Source organism: Lactuca virosa, chromosome 4, assembly GCF_052849685.1.
Source record: "Lactuca virosa cultivar CGN04683 chromosome 4, Lactuca_virosa_CGN04683_v6, whole genome shotgun sequence".
Lineage (NCBI taxonomy): Eukaryota > Viridiplantae > Streptophyta > Magnoliopsida > Asterales > Asteraceae > Lactuca > Lactuca virosa.
In genome coordinates, this window is record NC_136429.1 from 150,806,039 (window position 1) to 150,822,285 (window position 16,247).

The following is a 16,247-nucleotide window of genomic DNA, read 5'->3' on the forward strand; positions in this document are numbered from 1 at the left end:
AGTGGTTGTACAATCCCGACTAAAGTACCCAGTCTTTCCGCACTTGTAGCAGCCTGAACCACCACCCCTACAAGCTCCATTGTGCGAATTTCCGTACTTTCCATAGTGGCCCCTACCTTGCTCGCCCTTCGATCCTGAATCAAAAACCTTGGGCCTCTTTCCCGAACCCTCAGAACCCTGAACCTAATTCGACTTCCTCTTCTTCTCCATCTCCAAGTCAATCTCCTTCTCTCTGGATCGCGTCACCATATCATCCATTGTCTTGCAACTGGATCTACTCACAAACTGCCTGATATCGCTTCTCAACATCTCGTGGTATCTCGTCTTCTTCATCTCCTCGTCCACCACATACCACGGAACTAATAATACCCTCTCACGGAACATAGCGGTGATCTCTGCAACCGTCTGAGTAGTCTGGTGAAAGTCCCGAAACTCCCTTACCAACTACTAGACCTCATTCAAAGGTGCAAACTCATCCCGAAACCTCGTCATCAAATCCTCCCAAGTCATAAACTCAACTGCCTTGCATCCCAAGGCGTGTCCAACCTCCTCCCACCAATATCGAGCTCTGTCTTTTAGAGGACAGGATGCAAGTCTGACCTTTGCCCCCTCGGGGCAACAACTAGTACAGAAGGCATTCGTGGCATCCGCTAACCAATGCCTGCTCGCAATCGGGTCCTTATTCCTGAAGAACTCCAGAACCCCACATGCCCGAAACTCACAGAAAGTCAAAGTGTGAGCTCCCATTATCACCACCATATCAGAATGAAAAGCACCCAAGTGCTAGTCTAGAATCTCCATGATACCCTCCTTGATCATACCGAAGATCACAAGAGTCTGCTCAAGAATAGTGCGGGTAATCTCTGATGAATCGAACTCCCGCATCTGATCATCCATATGTCCGGCCCCTGAGCCCGAATCTGAACCATCACCGGTACTAGAACCACTACAAGAACCTCCTCGAGTGACCACCTTACTGAAGGTAAACCATATAAACCATCAAAATATACTCAAAGAATCCCACATTCTACAAGTTTCCTGGTATTATTGTGACTTTGCTTGACTCGAGTACGGATCCTTTGCTGCCAGTAGTACGGACCCACACTATCTACCACATCTATCCGTACTTTCCTCAATAATTACCCAAATCCCCCAAGTCACTTCCCTATCAATCTAAACAACCCTTATAAAAACAAAGCTCTCGACATCGAATCACCTCCTAGGTTTTCCTAGGGCTACCACCACACCACTTCCGCTATCAGCTATAGAAGGAACTCCGCCTAACACCCTATAACTAGCTTACGAATATAATTACATGCCACCAACACAAGATAATTATTCGAAAAAAATGTCTCACGCTACAACGGATGGACTCAAGCAAGAGCTGTGCAATAGGATTAAACCTAACCTTCTAAAATTATCTAATCTTAGTAATATGTGACCTAGCGTACTCGCTTACTAGATAGCTGACGTTAAGGGAACTCCTAAAATCACAAAGCAAGTAGCATTCGAGCATTGAGTAATCAGATTCAAAGCATAACCTAAACATGCCATCCTATCACTGGTTGGTCAGTACTAGCATGCAAGTCTACAAGCTCATAAAGTAGGCATATAAAGGCATCTCTTCTAGCATTCTATCATGCAAGCCTGAGCAGATCCTTAGCCCAAATCTCGCATGCGATTCACGATTCACAATTCAAAGCAAATTAAAAAACATGTATGGGTATTTTGGGAAAACTTACTTGAGATCGGTCAATTGCATGCACCACACACCTTTCTTTTATAAAAAGTTCTTTTATAAAACATTTCTTCTTATAAAAAATTTACCAAAACCTCTGTTTGAGTTTAGGCACACCCGAGAGTATGCCTGAATCCCTCAAACCAAGGCTTTGATACCAACTTCTAATGTCCCAAATCTCAAAACCATTTTTTTTGCTTTTATATTAAATAAAACATCAACCAAATGTGTTTATCAAAACCAAAAGGAAATCATAATGTACCCATAATCATCCAAAATACATCAGATTCAAATGAGTGAAAAGTCATGATGTGTGCGATGCGATCATTATGAGCTCTTCCCCTTCGATCCGGAAGTACCTGAAACGTAAATTGAAAACCGTAAGCACGAAGCTTAGTGAGTTCCCCCAAATACCGCATACCATACATATGCGCCCGCTCAAGGCTGTACCGGGTCGATTTCACCCCCCGATTTTATTTCACCCCTGATTCTATTTCAACTCATATGTCAGCCCAAGGTCGTACCGGGTCTATTTCACCCCCGGGTCTATTTCAGTCTCGAGTCTATTTCAACTCATATGTCAGCACAAGGTTGTACCGGGTCTATTTTTCCCTACATACACATAGCAAACAGTCACACATACATACAACATATATAGCAGGAGTCACAAAGACTACAAGCACACATATAATCCCCAGTGTCCTAGAGTTTAATGAGAAACCTGACATCAGTTTACTGTCAATCAAATAGATGCTCGGGATTTTGAACCGGAGAATCCCTGCACTAAGCATTCCAGATGTACGCCCAAGGTTCAGGGTGGCTACACCTGACCAGGGACTCGAACATATACACACAACGTATTCACTCGAACGCCCGACGTTCACTGCCTTCAAAACTTTTCATCCATTAAGTCCTTAATGCTTAAGACTAAATGTCCAAATTTCATATCTAAGCCTTGGGGAACGTCTTAATCCATAAATTCACTAACTCGGAGTCTTTGCATGGTTCAAATGAACTCAAACCCTAGATTTAGCATCCTACTTTCACCAAATGGACATAAACACATACATGGTTGATCCTCAATCATCAAGAGGCTAACTTTATGGACTAGGGATCTCAGAAACATCAAGAGGAGCAACTCATAACTTCTGGAGTGGTAAAATTCCACTAGATCACATTCATGGGACCATACCTCAATGAAGTTAGAAATAATGAGTGGAATCTGGATCTACAAGCTCCTCCTTGATCAAGGCTCCTTTTCCAAGCTTCTTCTTCTTGAAGTTACACCAAACACACACAAATATCAACTCTCTCTTGAAATGAGCTAGGGTTTTGACATGGGACTCAAAAGGGCAATGGAGGCTGGGAAATGAGAGAACCTTGGGACATAAGGTTGCTTAAATAGGGTCCAAACCCTTAAATTAGGGTTTGTCCCATGATTATGTATGTTTAATGTTCAGGAGGAACGCCCAACGTACCCACCCTCCTCCCAAAAATTACAAAAATGACCCTAAGGACCAAAATTGCAAACTAATTACACACCAAGGGTCCAAAATGAAAAATACCTTGAATCGGGTGTTAGACTTACCTTATATCTCGGTCGAAATACATATCTAATCTATTGTCTTAGTAACAACAATAATTTTGGTATACGTCTTGAAACTAGTACTCGATATTTTATGATTGATGGTGGCTATTCATCATATATATGTTTGTACCATACTATTAAGGACAACCTAATTTATCTTAATGTTACTCACCCCAATCTAACTCATGTAGTTCATGTGGTTAGTCAGTTTGTTGTAGCTGCTACAATTGTTCAATGGGGAGCTGTTATTTGTATTGAGATATCTTTGTGGGATTGTTTGTTTACAATGACTTTATAACAATTCCCTCCTAGTGAGAGAATTCTCTTCTAGTGAGAGGATGCTCCCTTTGGTGAGAGAATTCCCTCCTACTAAGAGAATACTTCCTTGAAAATATGATGCTATGTCCTGAATGAATTAGAGAATTTGACTAATGGGATCCATGCTCCATGTACATTCCTTTAAGGTTGAAGATTCTAGAAGCACATACATGATGTGTTTTCATTGGATAATTCCTTTTAGGGCCTAATTATAAATGAGAATGACCTCTTAGATTTAGGGTGTCCATATGCTTGCCTATAAATATACATTCTCATATCCATCAACAATTGCACATAGTGTGTGTGTGTGTGTGTGTGTGTGTGAGTACTTACAAATTTCAAGAGATAAATCATTATGATATTAAAAGCATATCCTTTGGAACAGTTTATCAATAAGAGAGATTCCTTTGTTTGAGAGCTCTAGTAAGGTGCAACATTTGTGAGTGATTGTATTTTTTTTGAAGATTAGAAAACTCTTCTCTCTCTCTCTCTCTCTCTCGTTCTTGTTTGCCATAGACATAGGTCACATCGATAGACCCACATACAATATTACGATCAGTTTTATAGTTTTTTTTATTATTGTTTTCAAAAGTTTATTAGGTGTGTTTTATAAAAATTGTTTATCGATTGTATGATTTTGATTAACATATTTTCTTGAATCCCAACGAACTAGTATTAATTTATGGCTGTAGATGGGAAAGTTAAGATTGATGATTTCGGAGGTCATGATTTCAGATCTGGAGAATGCAAATAGAATAGTGTATATACCAGAAAAGGTTACACCTTCCCATTATTATAAGAAAACTAGAGGAAATGGAGCAGGATGAGTTGGACTTGTTAGATCGAAAGACACTTGGTGTAAGGAGGTTATAATTAGCAAAGAATGCAGCTAAAATATTGTCAATGTGAAGATTACTCATTGTTTGGTCAAGATTCTATGTAATATGTTCAAAAGACCTTCAACAATGAATAAGGTTTTGTTGATTCGAAAGTTAGTGAATCTGAAAATAAAGGAAGGCAGCTCAGTGCGTGCTCATGTTAATGAATTCTATTTAATATTTTCAAGGTTGATTTACATTGATATTAGATTTAAGGATGAATTCCACGTATTTCTATTATTATCATTTTTGCTCAATATTTGGTCTAGTTCAGTGATAAAAGTTACCAGCTTAACCGAATGTGCTAAGCTAACATTTGAAGCTATTCATGATTTTAATCCTTAGAGAGGATGTTTGTTGCATACAGAGTGTCAAAGATACTTCATTTACTCTCCTAAGTACTAAAGAAAGAGGAGGTGGGTCCAACAGAGAGGGTAGATAAATATCAAAGTCGAGAAAAGAGGTGGACATAAAAACAAGATGGATGTAATGTGTTGGAAATGAAAATGAGGCTGATCACATAAAAAAATTACTGCTCGAAGCTTATGGTAGATAAAGGCCAGAGACAGATGAATATGATTGTAGATCTTGAAGGTGACATTATCATTTGTACAGGTGAAAACTCAAAGAATCTTGGGTTTTGGATTCTGGTGCGTCGTTTCACGATAGTCATTCTAAATATATATAATACATAACTTTAGACATCACAAAGGGAATGTCATACTAGTAGAATATAAGTGTCTAGACATCTTGGGCGTTGGAAATGTTTTTCTCAAGAGGACTGTGTATGAATTGGATTTAAAAAAAGGTCAAGCTCATTCCAAACCTAAAGATAATGTTGATATCAACGGGGAAACTTAATTATGAAGGTCACCATCTGGTGGAAGTTTTTTAGAATGAGGCACACACTGTTGAAGAGGTAGGGGCATCCACTATATTCAACCAGTGTCTTGGGCATATGAGCGAGGACAGGATGAAGATGCTATTCTCTAAAGGAAGAATGCTAGATTTAAAGACTATGGCATTTGCTTTTAAGCCATGTGATATTGGTAGATAAAAGAAAGTCACCTTCTTGAAGATAGGTAATCCGCCTAAGTCCGGGAAAATGGAATTAGTTCTTCCAGGTGTTTACGATACCATTTCAGTTTCTTTAGTGGGAGTATTCAAGTACTATGTCACTTTCTTTGATGACTGCATGTGAAAGGTTTGTGTTTCTTTCTTGAAGCAGAGTGTGAGGTTTTTAGAGCATTAAAAAATAGAAGTCTATTATGGAGAATGAAACATACTTGAGAATCAAGTGTTTTAGTTCATACAATAGGGGTGAATATAACAACAAAACTTTTGTTGATGAATGTGCTGACCATGCAATCAGAATACATAAGATGGTTCCATAGATACCTTACTAGAATGGAGTTGCTAAGATAATGATGTTGGATTTAGTGTCTAAGCCCATAACTATAATTGTTATATACTTGACCCGAGAGTAACATGGTCCATTTGGGTTGCATGGCACCGGAACAATTTGTAAGGATGGACTTTTGAGAAGAGGATATTTATGATTTATTAATATATTATAAGTTCTAATATATTAATATGAAATCGTATTATTTAATTAGTATTGATCAAGAGTTAGTTTGGAATTAATTTTGTGATCAAAAGAGACTAATTAAATAAATGGGGATTGATTGTGTAAATCATTCATTCTTATATAGTGGGCTTATGATCCATAATCCTTTATGTTGGGCTAAACCCATGTGGTGACCCATGGATACTCCATGGAGGTTTTAACCCATGGAGCATGAGGGATATGGAAGGTCATTAGGGTTTACATGGTGTAACCCTAGTTTGTCACATTATATAGAGGACCTCATAGCTACCAAAATCGGCACTTAAGTGAAAGAAAAGAGGGCCAGCCGATTTTGTGAGTGAGAGTATACTTCTCTCAAGTTCTTCCAATTGTTGGTGGTGTTGTGTGAAGCATTTGAGGCATCATACTTGGAGTGCTAGGCTCTTAAAGGCTTAAGGAATCAAGCTACAAGAAAAGGTATGTCATTCTACTAGTTTTTGTATTACATATACTTCATGGTATGCTAGTTAGTATGAAACCTTGGAAAAATGAAAGTTTGCATGTATAATAGAGAAAAAATAGATCCAAGGTTTCTAGAGTTGCATGCCCACCTTAGGAGTGTTAGAATGCTCACAACCCATCAAATGAATCATGCATTAAAGGAAGCGCAAAGAGCATGAGACTTCATGCATGTTTGTCCAAGATGTTATGGGAAGATTCAGTTAAAACAACAACGTATTTAATGAACAAAGAAACCTCAATCCCTATTGAGTTCAAAATTTCAAAATACGAATGACAAGGTCTCAAGGTATCGCTCAACCATTTGAAGGTTTTCATTTGGTGTCTTGTATGTCAAAGTTAAAGACTAGGAGAGATACAAGCTAGAGGCGAAGGCAAAAAAGTGCACCTTTATAGGGTACTACTTGGATGAAAAAAGGTCTCGCTTATGGGATATCGAAAATCATAGGGTTATCAGAAGCAAGGATTTTCTTTTCACTGAGAGTATCTTGTATAAGGAAGGCTTGTAGAATGATCTAACATAAATAAGAAACCAAAGAAAGTAGAAAATCAAGTTGAGTTCGAAGATATCTCAAATGATGATATTCCAAAACCGTTCGGTATTACAAAGATAGATGAAGGGTTAGGAAACATTGGGAGCTCCATTAAACCTAGAGATAGTCGGAGCAAAGATGATAGTAGTGTTTGAAGGGATGTCCAAGGCCATTAACTATTAGTAATAATTCTAATAATAGCAGGGTCATTTTGGGTTGTCGTTATGACCCATTTGAGCAATAAATAATTAGGAGAAAATAAGTTTATTAGTATATTATCACTTAATAAATTAATTAGAAATTATTTTGGAATTAATTAAATAGTTTTAATTAATGAAAATGGGTTGAATATTAATTAGTTAAAAGTTAACTAATTGTAATATTCTAGAATCCCTAAAGGATAACGGATTTTCGAATTTAGATGCATCCCACGTAGCCTTTGATATGTATTTGGGGTAAGGATTTAATGTTATAAATAGGCTGCTAGGGATTGCATTCATTCTTGCTCCTTGGCTTGAGATTTTGCCAATTCCCTTTCTCTCCTTACAGTGGATGATTTCCAACCCTTCTAGGATTTGTTGAGATTAATCCTTATCCTAGTTTCTTTTGAGTTTACTCTTGGTGTATTGGTGTGTAGCAAAAGAGGGATTCCTACTATTGGGTCGTTTCATCCAAGAAAAGGTGTTTGTTACAAGATCTCAACGGGGGAATCAAGAAGATCAAGAGGTTATTATTTTTACAGTTTTCAAAATAGGTTGTTATAATAGAATAAACCTTGATCTATTAGGGTGCATGTACATATAGGGTTTTCTTTATGTGTTCGCTTCCATAACTATTGTATATAGATGTTAAAAAAATCCATCGGAGATATCAGAACCATTAGATTATTGTTATAACATTGCTTAAAATCCAAGAAATTTGATTACATCATATTTGCTAATTTTTGAAAATTAGGATTCCTTTTATTTTTATTTTTATTTTTGTTTTCGAAGGGTTTTATAAAATTTCGAAAATTTAAATAAAACTTATATAATACATAATTTTCGATAATAGAGTTAATTTCTTGCTTTCTGGATAAATTTCCTAATATGTTCCATAAGTATTGCAAATGTGATGATTTGTTTTCAAATTTTTGGATAAACCACTTGGATTAAAATATTATTTAAATAGGATTTGAATTTGAATTTTTAATTTAAATTAAAATTCGAAGTATTATTTAAATTTGAATATTTAATTTTAATTAAAACTTTAAATACTATTTAATAGATAATTAAATTTTAATATTTGAATAGATAATATATAAATTTAAAATGTTTTAATTTATTATTTAATTAGATTACAATATGTATAACACAATTTACAACATGTGTCCTCACATCTTTAATTAAAACATTAACAATCTAACCAAGACTAGACTTACACACTCTTATGTTACATGAGAGGGTTAAGGAGGTCTCTCAGTTTCCTAATGATGTAGGTTTTTAAAAGCTCAATAGCTTACCAACCTTATTTTCTCTCTTCATTTTGAGAGTGGAGTTACCAAAAGGGTTTGATAGGATAAGTGTTCAAATATTAGAGTATTAACTAACGTATTAAAAAATCCCGTTGTATATAATTAAAACGTGAGTCGTGTACTACCCATAAAAAAGAACATATTTTCGTTATAATATGTTGATAGAGCGTGTGCAGTTAGGTTGCACATCAATTTGAGGATTATAGTTGTAAATGATATGAGACTCATGAATCTCAAGCGTAAATTGAGTCGAGCATCACGTAGACTTTGTATGGTTGATTCACCATTTGTTCTATGATCCACGGCATGCCTATCATAGAAATGAAATGGGTACAATCTGATATTAGCATGTCGTTGACTCTAGTCAATGAATTTCAAAAGATCTAGGTGTTTCATAGATAGTGAAATTGGAAAAGAGTATTGCATGCATAAATAACTTTGTGGTGTGTTTACGACATCCATTTACATATTACAAAGCCAAATATGGATCCTAGTCGTGTTAAATAATACTTTAGGGTAAATTATTTTTAAGGATAAAATTAAACGAACTAAATGCTCCCTTTTGTAGATGTCGATCATGAACAACAACAACCTTCCTCATCCTCCTTCACCACCTCACTCGAACTTCTTACTCATGTCAGTTCTTTCTAGGGAGAAACTCATCGGTCCAAACTATCTATATTGGATCCGAACCTTAAGGATTACATTAAGCTACGAGAATAAGGAGTATGTTCTCGTTGAAGAACTCCATGATGCTACTGAAGACTCTACTGATTAAGAAATTGTAGCTCACAATAAACACTACCACGAGTTGACTAAGGTTTCTTGCCTTATGGTGGAAACCATATCCTCTGAGCTCCAAAGGGGATTTGAGAACGGGGGTGCTTATGACATAAACTATCAGCTCAAGGAAATGTTCCAAGAGTAAGCAAGGCAAGAACGATTTAAAATCGTTAACTCCTTGATGGTTTGGAAGCATCAAGTAGGAGCTTCTGTACAGTACGCATGTTAAGAAAATGAAGTCATATGTAAATATAAAGGTTGTAAAAATCGCTTGGCGGTCGCTCGGCGGTTAACTGAGGTCAAGCAATTAATCGGTTTGACAGGGATTAATTAGGGACCCTAAATTACTAATAAAATTATTTTAAAACTTAATATATCCTATAAAATTAGTATTTGAAAATTTAAAATTTTGAAATTTTGAAAATTTAAAATATTTGTTATAATATTTAAAAATTTGAATATTTAAAAATTTAAAATTTTGAAATTTTGTAAATTTTGGTGTAATATTTGAAATTTTGTAAATTTTGGTGTAATATTTGAAAATTTGAAAATTTGATTTTTTTAAAATATTCTCGCCTAGGAGTGCCAAGGACCGCCAAGGACTGCCGAGGACCGCCGAGCCCGAGTTTGACCGATATTGACCAATTTCCGCCAAGCAGCCCTAATCATAATTAGTTGTAGACCGCCTAGCGCCTATGCGACTACCTAGGCCGATATTTACAACACTGGTAAATAGATTGGAGAATCTGGACAATCTAGATAAGACCGTGATGGACTATAATATGAACAATCTAGATACGATCGTGATGGAGCTTTATAGCATGTTGAAAACTACTGAAGCAAGTATGCTTAATTATTCAATCTCGGACTCTTTTTCTCTTGTCTTGGCCATTAGCCATGGTAATGCTGCAAAGAAGAAGAAGGTTTCTAATCCCAAAGCAAGTGTAAAGACCAACGAAGGAGTGTCCAACCAAGGACTTAAGAGAAAATTCGATAATAACTTAGCTCCTACCATTGATCCTAAAGAGGCTATTTATTTCTACTGCCAAAAGAAGGGGCATTGGAAACATAGCCGCCCAAAGTACCTGGAGGAATCGAAGAAGAAGAAGGCCAAAGGGTGTGACACTTCAGGTATATTTATGATTGAACTCCATAGTATGTCAACTTCTAATTGTTACGTTCTTGATATTGGACGTGGTACTGATGTGCACTTTATATACCTATCTAGCTTTAAATTTATAAACCTAACTATTTAGCTAAAATTATGCACTTATAGGCAGTATACCTACTCAGATTATAGAATAGCTCAGGTAAGTCGGGTGTCGATCACAGGGAACGAAATTCAATTAAAGAAAATAACTACTTCTAATTAAACTAAGAAACAAACTATGATTGGGGCATTTTTTACTGATTTTGCAAGATCAGAAGAGCTTACTATCAACTAAAAATTAAGCAAGCAAAGAAAACAAATTAACTTCAAGAATTAAAAGAATATTCCTGCTTAGATCCGATCTCACCTTCTCTTACGGTTGATTTCTAATGGATGGATTATATTGATTACCAATTTGTTACTAGCTATTATGATCAAATAACTAGGCCTACCAATTTATGAATTACCAAGCAATGATCATGCACAAGTTAAACACCAAATATATATTAAGCACAAATTGGACTATGAATGATAAAAGTTACTTTCCTATGATCAAGTTAAGCAACCAAGCACAAATTAAGATTAATTATGCTCTCTAACACAATTAAAGTTACTAATTTAATTACTTAATCTAAGATGTGATTAATCCTAACTCTAATTGTTTAATGATCATAAACAATTAGGAGACAAATTCATGCAACTAGAATGATCAAATAACACATAGAATCTGATTGAATAGCAATATAAACTAGAACTAAAACATGCTAGGATTTATATATCAAACACAAGTAAAATCAATAATAATCATCCAATAATCGAAATCAACACATATGGATTAAGTTCATCTTCACCAAACAGAAGTACAAGGTATTTAGCCTCTCATTGTAGCAGAACACACGAAATCCATATAAAATAAGCTAGACATAAGTAATGATTAGCAAACCAACTAGATAAATGTGGAATTTTTCTAAATCTTCTTCAATCCTTGAGCTCCACCTGATTTTCGAACATCTTCTGGGTTTCCAATGGTTTTTGGTCGTAATTATCCTCAGAAAACCAGTCACATTTTTTCAATTGGACTGAATGTTTTGGGTTTTATAATTGCCCATATCTGATCACCACGTCATGGTTAACCGCCACCACGCCATGGTCTTTGTCGAAATCCTATATTCTCCAAGTCAGATTTGATGGTAGCAAAACTTCCATTCACCATGTCATGTTGGAGATCACCACGATGTGGTCTTCAGTCTTCTTTTCTTTTTTTCTTTTTTTAGCTCCCGTTTCCTGCTTCCAGCTCCTCATTTGCTTCTTTTTCATCTCGAGCAAGTCTTCGCTGTTACAAAACATATTTCAAACATAATAAGTATCTTTTGTTTCAAAATAAACATAATTGTAGCTAAATGTATTAGAAATATGCATTAAATACATAGTCAAATATGCACATATCAAAATACCCCAAACTTGGCTTTTTCTTGCCCACAAGCAAAACTGATTTTATTATTATCGTATTAACACTTTAGCTACCAACATCACACACGACAATCCATTTTGAGCCTTTCCATTACTCCAAGACCTCAATGCATGTATTTGTGTCTAAAGTTTCCTAAGAACTTCCCCAATCCTAAATACTCACAATCTTCATAAACACTTTCCCACTTTTTTTGAACCACACACATTTTATGCATCCCTCCGAATATATCTTAGAAATATTTCTTAACCTCAAGGTAATTTATGGTTAAACCCCCAAGCATACATATGGAAAAATAACCTCGAAAATAAAAAAATAAAATAAATAATAACTTGGCAAATTTCGCCTTAGTCATGAGTCTTCGATAATTTGGAGCTTTTCTTCATGATATTTCATGATCTTCATAGCTTTGTAGATTCTTATTCGTCCAAACTTTTTTTTCTATTTTTTTTTCTTTTCTCACTTTTTTCACTCAAACATAAAAACCTAAAAAAAACATATGCTTAAGCAAGGGAACTTAACTTCAACCCTTTTTGGTTAGAGGTATTAGTCTAAGGTGCAATGACTACTTAAGCTCTCCTGGATACATTTCTGATACACGATGCTAAACATATTATGGCCCTCAAACTAAGCAAGGTCATCTTTTTGTTCCATGATTTCACTAGGATAGGGAAGCCACAAATATCCTATAACATATATTGACTCAAATAAACATTGAAACTCGCATCAAATCGTCCCACACAATGCTAGCAACGTAGATCTCAACATAACAATATGTTAGCTAGATTCAATTTTCGATTATTAATTCAAATCTTTCTAATATTTTTTTAAACCCTAGTCATTTTTCAATTGTTTTAATCAGAATGCTTGTATTCCTATATTCAACCCCTACCCCACACTTAAATGATGCAATGTCCACATTGCATGCTTAAACAGTTAAAGATTCGAAATTAAAAAGTAAGAATTGGAACAGACTCCCCTTAGGTAGTAGTGGCGAGATCAAATTCTAAAATTGTATGGTAAAGCTTGGACTTCTCGTATAATGGCTAGAAACAACACTTCAGAACTCTTTTATCGTGAATGCAAATGTGCCAGATTGAACTAAACCGAAGAACCATCTTCAAAAAGTGTGTTGAACCTATGCCAGGACATGGTAGAGTAATGCCACGACGCGGTGTTGAGTTTGAAGTCGTATTGATCGCGAATTTTTAAATTGCCAAGATGTGATCTAATGATGTCACGTCGTGGTTTCTGGTCGAATGCAGTCATAATAAAATCGAATGTCACGACGTGGTGATGATGACAACGTCGTGGTGTCTTCTCAGAGTGTCTTCAATGGTATAGGACTATTACTGACTTTTCCTTAATGTAAAATTATTCTCTCTATTTAAGTGGGAACCCCACACTTATTCAAAAACATGGTCTTCATGTGTAATCTTCAAAGATTTCACGGATTCTTCATCCATTACACTCCTTCACTGCTTCATGTATTTTTTTAACACTACAAAATAAAATTAAAAGACTAGAGAAACACATGATCATTTGGTTAAACTAACATAAACACTAAAAATAAAAACTAAAAACTAAAAAGAAATCAAAAGGAAATGAAAACTCCAAAACATCGAGTTGCCTCCAGAAAAGCGCTTCTTTTTTAGGAGTCATGAGCCAGACTCATTCCCACTCTACGTTGTTGTGGTTGGGAGTGAAATCTCCCTTCTCTCCTTTCTCTCTTTCCACTTGCGATTGTATGCTTGAACCCTTACGAATTATCCTTCTTCTTTTTATTGATAATTTCTTCATACTTACGCTTTACCCCTTTTTTCTTTCCTTTCACTTTTGTGTTCTTCTTCCCATCCAACTTCATCTTAACCATTGAAGGTTCCTCTAATGCTCCACCCATATTTTCATCAACTATTTCAACTTCTTCATATAAATCATCTTCTATTTCATCATTTTCTTCTTCGTCTTGAACCTTGGGTGTAGTGAACGTAATCACCTCAAATGTTATAGGAACCGAAGCTCTTGGTTTATAACATTTGACTTTGTCACCATGGGGCTTCTCTCAAACCTTCAACTCTTCTTCCATCATCTTTTCAATTTCTTATAACTCACAAAGATTTTCTTCCATATCATCCATCTTTGACACTTCATCTTTTGGATTTTCATGACTCACTTTTGGACTTATTTCGAAAGTAATTGCTTCATCTTCTACAAAAATTGTGAGTTTTCAGTCGTGGAAAAACAAACTTTCCCACCTTCACTGACAAGTCTTCAATGATTCCTCGAGGGTAAGTGATCAAGTGATTGGCCATCTGAATGGTCATCCTTGTGTCTTGGAGCCTTGGTAAACAAGCTTCTTATAGAAAGAATAGGGCATAAGATTGATGCTTGGCCCTGAATCAACTAATGCATTTATAGAAGTGGAATTGCCAAATTCAATAGGCAATGTTAGGTTGTCTGGATCTCCCATCTTGATTGGTAACCCATTGATGATTATAGTGGAACATAACTCATTAAGCACTATGGTTGAGGCCTTATCCAACTCCTTCCTAGCAGTCATAGCATCTTTTGCAAACTTTAGAAGCTTAGCCTTTGACTTGAGAAATGGGGCGTTTATCGAGAGTGAGAGCACTTGTTTCATTAACTTCTTTTGTTCTGGCTCCAGATTATGCTTAAGTACTTGAGATGGAAATCTAAAAAGAGGTTGATACAAATTAAGAGTGGAAAACGTTTTGTCCTCCCATGACCACGATGTGGTACCATCACCTCGACGTGGTGAATCATTAGAACACGATCCATATTTTGCTCTTTTGGCTCTAGGCTTCTGATCTTCCAAACACGCATCGGGCTGTGCAGTGGCTGTTGCATGAGTCATAAATTGCTCAGAATGAACTTCTTCTTCGGTGTAGATTTTTGTTACATGAGGTTGTGATTTTTGGTCTTGATTCCTCATTGACAAGTGTTGTCAATTTCCCAAGTTGAGTCTCTATGTTCTTGATGGAAGCTTGATGATTTCTTACACTAGCATCAGTAGTATCAAGTCTCTTTTCGGATGCTTCCATAAACCTATGAAGTACCGACTCGAAATCCATCTTCTTTTCGGGTGGTGGTTGTTCTTTTTGGTAGAAGGCTCAACCGGTTTGTCTGTACTTCTCATCCTTCTACTTCTTATACTCTTCATATGGAAACCACTCCTTTTTGGGCTTCCTCCAATCTTCATCATACTTATCACCACTAGAGTAGAAAACTTGTGCTTTTCAGTTACCATTCTCATCTATATCACAATCCTTAGTCAAATGTGTTCCACTACAGTTATCACACCCAAATATTATGGAATGAATAGATTGATCCAATTTCATCATTCGCCTATCCATATTTTCTAACTTTCCCAAAACTGAAGTCATGTTCTCGTTCCCTTCATCTCCTTTACCTCTAGTATGTATTCACCTGAGTGCTTCGCGAACTCTTCAATCAATTCTTTAATAGTTGTCGGCTCCTTATTCTTCATTGGCCCTTGAGAGTCACGAAGTTGTCGTGTTGTGACATTCACTCCATCATAGAAAACAAACACTTCTTGTTGGACATTAAGATCGTGTTCAGGACAACTTCTAATCAAGCCCTTGTACCTCTGCCATGCTTCATAGAAAGATTCTCCAACCTCTTGTTGAAAATTAGCAATCTTCTTCTTGAGCTTTGAGATCTTTGAAGGTGGACCAAATTGCTCAATAAAAGCATCACAAAGATTTGCCCACATGGTAATGGTAGTGACTTCAACCAAATTTCAGCTTCACTAGTAAATGTCATCGGAAGCATCCTAAGTAACACAAATTCTATTGGCACATTAGGAACATTGAAGTAGTTTGCAATGTCCTTTACTTCATCAATATGCTTGAATGCATCTTCACACTTTTTTCCGACGAAAGGTATATCCTTGATCATTGATAGAATATGCTCTTTGAGCTCAAAACTTCTTTCAGCTAGTATCTCGGGTGGGACAAGACATGGTGTAACAGCCAGAAAACTAGATAAAAAATTTCATTTAAGAAAATAGAAATACAATCATAATTTGTTTCTAAAATCCTTTACATCATAGAGTATCAAATATCAAAGTGTTAAAATAGAGGAATGCGGAAAGTGTTGGAGAGCGAATGTTGTGCCATCAAGTCGGACCCTTCCCCTTAGTACCGAAAGT

At 36.0% G+C, this 16,247-nt stretch overlaps 1 non-coding gene across 1 annotated transcript; it reads left to right on the forward strand.

Annotated features, from left to right (window-relative positions):
* Window positions 1-15,642: 15,642 nt before the first annotated feature.
* LOC145110078 (small nucleolar RNA R71) lies at window positions 15,643-15,749 on the forward strand. The gene has a single exon (XR_013709461.1). It is a non-coding gene; the product is annotated as a small nucleolar RNA R71 (small nucleolar RNA).
* Window positions 15,750-16,247: the final 498 nt, after the last annotated feature.